Raw genomic sequence first — 7,005 nt, 5'->3', positions numbered from 1 at the left:
ATAAGTATGAACCCACAATAAATATTTTAGAAATGCTCTAAGCAGTTCCACGAAAAACAACCCTGTTTTATAAGTTAAGAAGAGCAGCAGCAATTCAAGGTAAGTAAAACGATATACTTTTAAAGAGGGGCTTCAAGCAACTAAGTATTGACTTCAAGACTGTTTTAGGTCTGTATAAAGCAGATCAGGGAAAGCAGAACCCTATGGTACACTAAGACACAATGGGCCTCATTACAAGTACTCCGGTCCGGAATTAACACTGCCGGTAAAACCATACCGGTACCGTTTCCATGTCCGCGCAATCATGACCCGCGGCCCCGGTAATAGCACCACCCTAAACCGCCACCGCGGAAATAGGGTTCCCCTTAAGTCTGTCTGCACGGAAACCCCTCCGTTACCGCCAACACTAAACACCGTGAGCATCAAAACTAGCGCGGACACGGAAATACCGGGAAAAAAATGGCGTAAATACTGTGATCACGGTGGCGGAACCGCCGCCACCGCGAACATGGCGTTATACACTGCCTGCTGAACTGAATCAGGGCAGAGGTGCACCAAATCAGCCCAGCTGGACCTAGCAGGCCACTGGGAGCATACAAAAGGGCCACACCCAGGCCAACACAACACAGAACCATGCAGGCAGCAGGTCTAGTAGCACTGGGACTGGGCCTACTCAACCAACAGGCAGTACTGCACATGGTGGCAGTAATGGCACAGAGGAGGAGGCGTAGGCGGAGGAGGCGCAGGCGGCAACCAGCCAACCCTGCAGCTATGGCAAACCCCATTGCCCAGCCAGCCCGACCCCGCCGCCAGCCACCAATACCACGCATCAGGGCCTCACCCTGGAACCTCACCCCAGGACAGATCCACACCCTATACCGGCTGGACCGTGCAACAATCCTGCACATCACCGCCATGATTGAGGACAACATCAGCAGCCTAATTGACACCCCCACCGCCATCCCCCTCTCTTGAAGGTTGTCTCAGTTCTGCATTTCCTTGGCACTGGCACCTATCAACACACGGTTGGTGAGCTGCACGGCATATCACAACCGTGTTTCTCAAAAATCCTGGTACAGGTACTGGATGCCCTGTTGCGACATGTGTCGGAACACATAGCCCTACCCCGCACCCTCCCCGAGGTCATTGCCACCAAGGTGGCCTTCCATGCCATAGCAGGCATGCCAAATTGCATAGGCGCAGTTGACTGCACCCACGTCGAGCTGACAGTACCACATGCAATTGAGGCGGTGTTCCGCAATAGGAAACAGTATCACTCTTTGAATGTCCAGATGGTTTGTGATGCCATGCAACTGATTACACACTGCTGTGCACGTTTCCCAGGCTCATCACATGACTCAATGGTACTGCGGAATTCCACGTTGCCACGGTACATGGAACACTATGCCGGACAAAGCACGTGGCTATTGGGTGAGTACAGCTGACGATGCTACAACCCTGTCGGAGTGGTGTGTGTGTGTGTGTCCAGGCCAATGAGCATTGTGAGTGTGCCGCTGTGACCGCACATGCATCACCCCCCCTTCCATCTACCAAATACACAGCGGATGGCAAACATCATGAAGGAAGACATGACAGGGCACCACAATATGCCCGTGCACACGCTGCCACAGCCAATCCCGTCACTGTCCCATTAACCCTGTGCCACTGCAGACACCCACCCTCAATTGAAACACTGCCCCAAAAAGCACGGGAGGCGTGTAAATGAGACAATGTGTATTTACTACTTCCGTACAGTGGAGTCACTCTGCCATGTGTGGACAGCACTGCACCATGACATGCACACAATCACATTTCACCCGCAGGGCACAGTAAACATGCAAGTTAATGTGTAGGCCCATATGCAGTCAGCGACATACCTCGTGATGGCCGAAACATACCTCCAGACACTGCATGGTACATATGCATGAATGAATGATGATACAAGAATGCACAGCAGCAGATGAGGACATGATGCCACAAACACTGACATGTTCCCCCATCTACATCCAATGTAGGTGATGCGGGATATGCACTCACGCCATGGATGATGACACCTGTACGAAGACCAAGGAACAGGCATGAAGAGGCATACAATAGGGCACATATCCGCACACGTGGAATGATAGAGAGGGCATTTGGACTGCTGAAGGCCCGTTTCCGCTGTCTGAGCAGATCTGGCGGATCACTGCTGTACAGCCCAGTGAAGACGGGCAAAATCACGCTCGTATGTGCCATGCTGCACAATATATGCCTGCGCAGGAGCATCCCAATGCCACCAGACGCAGATGAGTAAGATGGGGATGGGGATGGGGATGGAGATGGGGATGGGGATGGAGATGGGATGGCACCGCCTCCCCCTGGGGGTCCACATGATGGCCAGAGAGCACGGGATGCCCTGATTGGCATTTACTTTTGAGTCACAGCACATTCACAGAAATGCACAAACATGGTGACGACAATGAATTAATAGTTGCACTGCAAAATAAATGATCAATGTCCACACATGTATGTCTTGATTTGAAATGGTGATGTATTGATGCGATAACAACAGGGAAGAAGGTGCATTGGTTAGGGAAGCTGTACACCCGGGGCCACCCACCACCCAAACGTGCCCACCCCCACCCAGAGCCCATTGTCCAAACCCCCAAAACTACCTACCCCACCACCGAAACGTGCCCACCCCTCTCACACCCTTGTAGTCCACATGTGTCCTGCACTGCCCCACACACATGCCATCACTTCCGCGTGCGCTTCTGTGCCTGTGCAACCTTGCCCGAAGGACCCGTTAGCCTACTCGAGCGCCTCCTTGGACTGGCAGTAGTGGAGCTGGATGGGGTGGTAGTGTTTGATGGCCCAGAATCTGGGATTGAGGGCATCCGTGCCAGATTTGCCTGTTGGCCAACCAACATGGCCTCTACAAGCCTGGAGGTGTGGTCGTTGCCCTCCCGCACATGGCGTGCAAGGGTCACTATGGTGCTCGCAAAGCGTCCAATGGACCTCGACAGGCGACGCACTGAGGCGCTGTAGCTCTCCCTCTGCAGCCTGGATTCCCCTACCTGCCTCTCCACCAGCTGGGTGAGGGTAGCCTGCTGGTCCTCCATCCGCTGCATGTGGGCATTCAGTTCGGCCATGGATGGGGTGGGCGACCTCATGGGACTCCCCAGTGAAGTGGGGCTGAACCCCAGCTCATGGAAGGAGCCCAGGTCTTCCAATGTGGGCATCTCCCCCTGTGGCCCCGTTTCCGAGTGCTCTTGCGGGGCACTGTTATCACTGCAGGCCGCCCCCTCTGCAGTGCTGCTGCCTTCGGTGTTGTGTTGGGTGTCCATGATAGGTTCCCGTGGCACCTGTCTAGACTCAGCCAGTGTGAAGACGGTGGGGATGTCGGTGGTGGTGGTGTGCCGCACATCTGTAGTGGCTGGTAATGTGGCCAGAGGTGCAGAACTGCCGGCAGCATCCTCCTGTGTGGTGGCGGTGGCTAGTGTACTTGCCGATGCAGATTGGCTGGCCTGTTGTGCAGTATCACTGTCACTTGAAACGGCTGTGGGGACACAAAGGGCATGCAATTAGTGTTGTTGTGGTGGCAGATGGGTGCATCACATGCGTCATTAAGATTGTACATTGAATAGTGTTAGTCACATGCATCTGATTGCTGGTGTCTGCATTCAGTGATATTGGTTGCCATACGGATCATGATGGGTCCTTTGGCCCACACATGCACTGCCGGGGGGGGGGGGTTGTTAATGGGTCCTTTGGCCCACACATGCACTGCCTGGGGGGGGGGGTTGTTAATGGGTCCTTTGGCCCACACATGCACTGCCTGGGGGGGGGGGGGGATTGTTAATGGGTCCTTTGGCCCACACATGCACTGCCCGGGGGGTTGGGGGGGGGGTTGTTGTTAATGGGTCCTTTGGCCCACATATGCACTGCCTGGGGGGGGGGGTTGTTAATGGGTCCTTTGGCCCACACATGCACTGCCTGGGGGGGGTTAATGGGTCCTTTGGCCCACACATGCACTGCCTGGGGGGGGGGGGGGGGGGACGGTTGTAAATGGGTCCTTTGGCCCAGTACTCACAACTGCATATTTACATTTGGCATTCATGTTTGGGCACTTACCGGCATCTGCAGGTGGGCTCACTCCTGCCTCAGCCTGCCCGATCCCATGGATTCTCTCTAGGTGGAGGACGCTGCTGCAACGCTCCTCCCATGCTTGCAGCCTCAGTGGGGAAGGGGGTCCACCGCCTGTCCCACTGCTGCGTTGGCGGTGCGTGGAAATGAGGTTGCGTACCCTCAGCCTCAGGTCGTCCCAACGCTTGTGGCAGTCCTTCACGCTCCTCACTGCCACGCCCACGGCGGTGCACTTGCGTGCAGCTTCGGCCCACACCTCCTTCCTCCGCTGCTGTGTGGCACGCCGTTGGTCGGCGCTGAACAGCATCTCAGCATTGTCCACAATGTGCTCCACCAAGACGGTTAGCTCCGCCTCGCTGAAGTGCTGTTTGCGCTGCCTCTGAGCAGGAATCCTGGCAGACATGCTGATGGTCCCTTTTGGCTTCTCAGAGTTAGGATTGTGCTTGTGCTGGCTCTGGATGGCAATGGATTGTGCTTTTATATGATGGCCGCCTCTCTGTTTCCCGTTTTGGCGATCATGGTATTTCCGGTTCCGTGTCCGTGGTGGCGGAGGCGGAAACGGGTTTAGCGCCACTTGTGGCTTCGTTATTTCCATTTCCGTGGGGTTTTCCGTGACGGCGGTAACAACGTTTCCGAGTCTGTGTGGTGCGCGCGACCGACAGCGTGTAATCGGACGGTTTTTCCGCAACCTTGCGGACACGGAAACGTTTTTACCGCCGTCACGGATTTTGCACGGTCCCGGACTGGCAGGTTGTAATGAGGCCCAATGTATTTCAAAGTAAGTAAACCCCGATTGGTACACTTTTACACTGATTCAGTTAAGCAGTGATAAAACAGTACCAACACTTATTACTTTTCAGAATGTGCGACACTAGTAAGTAAAGCAACTTATAAACTTTTTTAAGGAGCAACCAGCAATTTAAGAGGCAAGTTATAAATTTTAGACACTTTGTAACTTTTATATTGCAGAGATTCAGTTACAACACAAACTCTAACAAGTACTTATACACTTGTTTATACTTTCAAGACAGAATCCTTATCTCAAGGTCCTTCCCTAATCTATAGCATGCGCTTTCTCAGAGGCAGAAGAGGGACCATAGTGGCTTAGGTACCAGCTGTAGGTAGGTCAGGTAGGTGTAGGTAGGTTCAGTTGTCAGAGTTTCATAGAGTATCTTTTCAAACAAGTATTAGCATCAGAGTTAAAGTATTCAGGGACTTCTCAGAAGGCTCCCTATATGCATTACAGCATTAGGCCTGGGCAAGTGGTATGGGAAAACTCTCAACCACAAAAATCACCCAACTCTGCCTCACACGATGCACACCAGATTTAAGGTAAGTATTACCCAAGCCCACACAGGCCCTTAAGACAAAAAAAAGAAAAGAAAATGAGCTGGGTGGGTGCCTTCAGGATGCAGAAGCACAGGACCCAGTTCCTGGATTCTTGGTACGACGACCAAACAACATGACACTGGATGGGAACATGCAGAAGCAGTCATCAGAGGAGGCTTCTACCAAAGGTTTCTTCACAGACATCCGCGGCTCCGTGGATTTGGTACCTTTTTACGGCAGGCAGAAGAAGTTAGATATTCGCAGGTTGGATTCTCTTCACTCTCGGTCCTGCACTCTGGTGAGGGGACTTGGGGGATTCAAATCATGTCCCTGGTGATCCAGCAGGAGTTCAAAGTTTCAGCGAGGTTTGGACTTTGGAAGACCAAACCTCAGGCTCAAGGTCCCAGGGTAGTGGCGGTTTGCAGCCAAGCAAAGTCACATGTCATGGGACGGCTCAAAATGCAGGTCTTCTTGAGACTAGTGGGTCTCACCAGCCTCTGGGTATGAGTCGTTGCATTTGGGACATCCCAGGTCGATTGGAAGGAAGGGTTGCATCAGGCTCTGGTTACACAGAAGGTTCTCCAATCGCTGGAAATCGCTACAAACAGCTTTTCATCATCCTCCTTCATATTTCACTCCAGTGGTCGATGTGTCAGCATCTCCCAGGATCAGAGTATTTATCAGGAACTACATCACAACTTCTCCAAACTCTCCATGCACTTTACAGAAAGGGGCAGTCTGGCTGTCCAATCAGGCTGTTTGATCATAAAAGATGAAAATCTTACCAACCAGCAACAAAAACCATTCTGCTCTGGCTAGGGTGGCTTGAATATACTTATGGCATGGCACCTTAGTCTCATTAAAACTACGGGTGATCTAATTTTATAGTTCCTGGGCTAGAGTGGCTCAAATGTCATTTCAAATCATATAGTACTGCTGGAAAAAGTCACTTCATCATCAATAAATCCCAAACCTAGTTCTTTATTATGCACTACATAAATTCGGAGCGAGCCCTAGAGGGAAGGCCTAATATTGTCTTTCAATTCAGTGCATACTACAAACATCCCCAAAACCCTAAATGCCTGCACCATACGTTGGAAAAAACTTTCACCGATTCTTAGAAGATTTTGGTTTAAAACGGTTTCATACCCTCTTAGGTTATCATTTATTATATGTAGCTGCACATTAATACTGAAATAATGTTTTAGGAATTCAAATTATTGCGGAATAAGGTTATTCGCCTTAGGTATTTTCCTACATCTTTTTCTTGCTAGTAAAATTGTATTTCTCCTTTTAACCCATACCATATGTGTGTGCTGTTGACCACCAGGCCTAGAGCCTTCCACATATGTTAGGGTTACGTTGTATCTATAGCACACTGTATATTGTTGTGCAGGTCCATGTGGGAATTCGGAGTTTGCTACATTTCCTGGTTCTCCGTACCCCTTATTTATTGTGGGTGCTCACTTCTGGTACAGTGCCCACATAAACACAGTCCATGTGCCAATATATAATTTTGTTTTTGCTTGCCAATTGATTTCCTACCTTTTC

The sequence above is a fragment of the Ambystoma mexicanum genome, chromosome 1p, assembly GCF_040938575.1.
Source record: "Ambystoma mexicanum isolate Mex_15411 chromosome 1p, UKY_AmexF1_1, whole genome shotgun sequence".
Taxonomy (NCBI): domain Eukaryota; kingdom Metazoa; phylum Chordata; class Amphibia; order Caudata; family Ambystomatidae; genus Ambystoma; species Ambystoma mexicanum.
Note: the sequence above shows the minus strand (reverse complement) of the source record.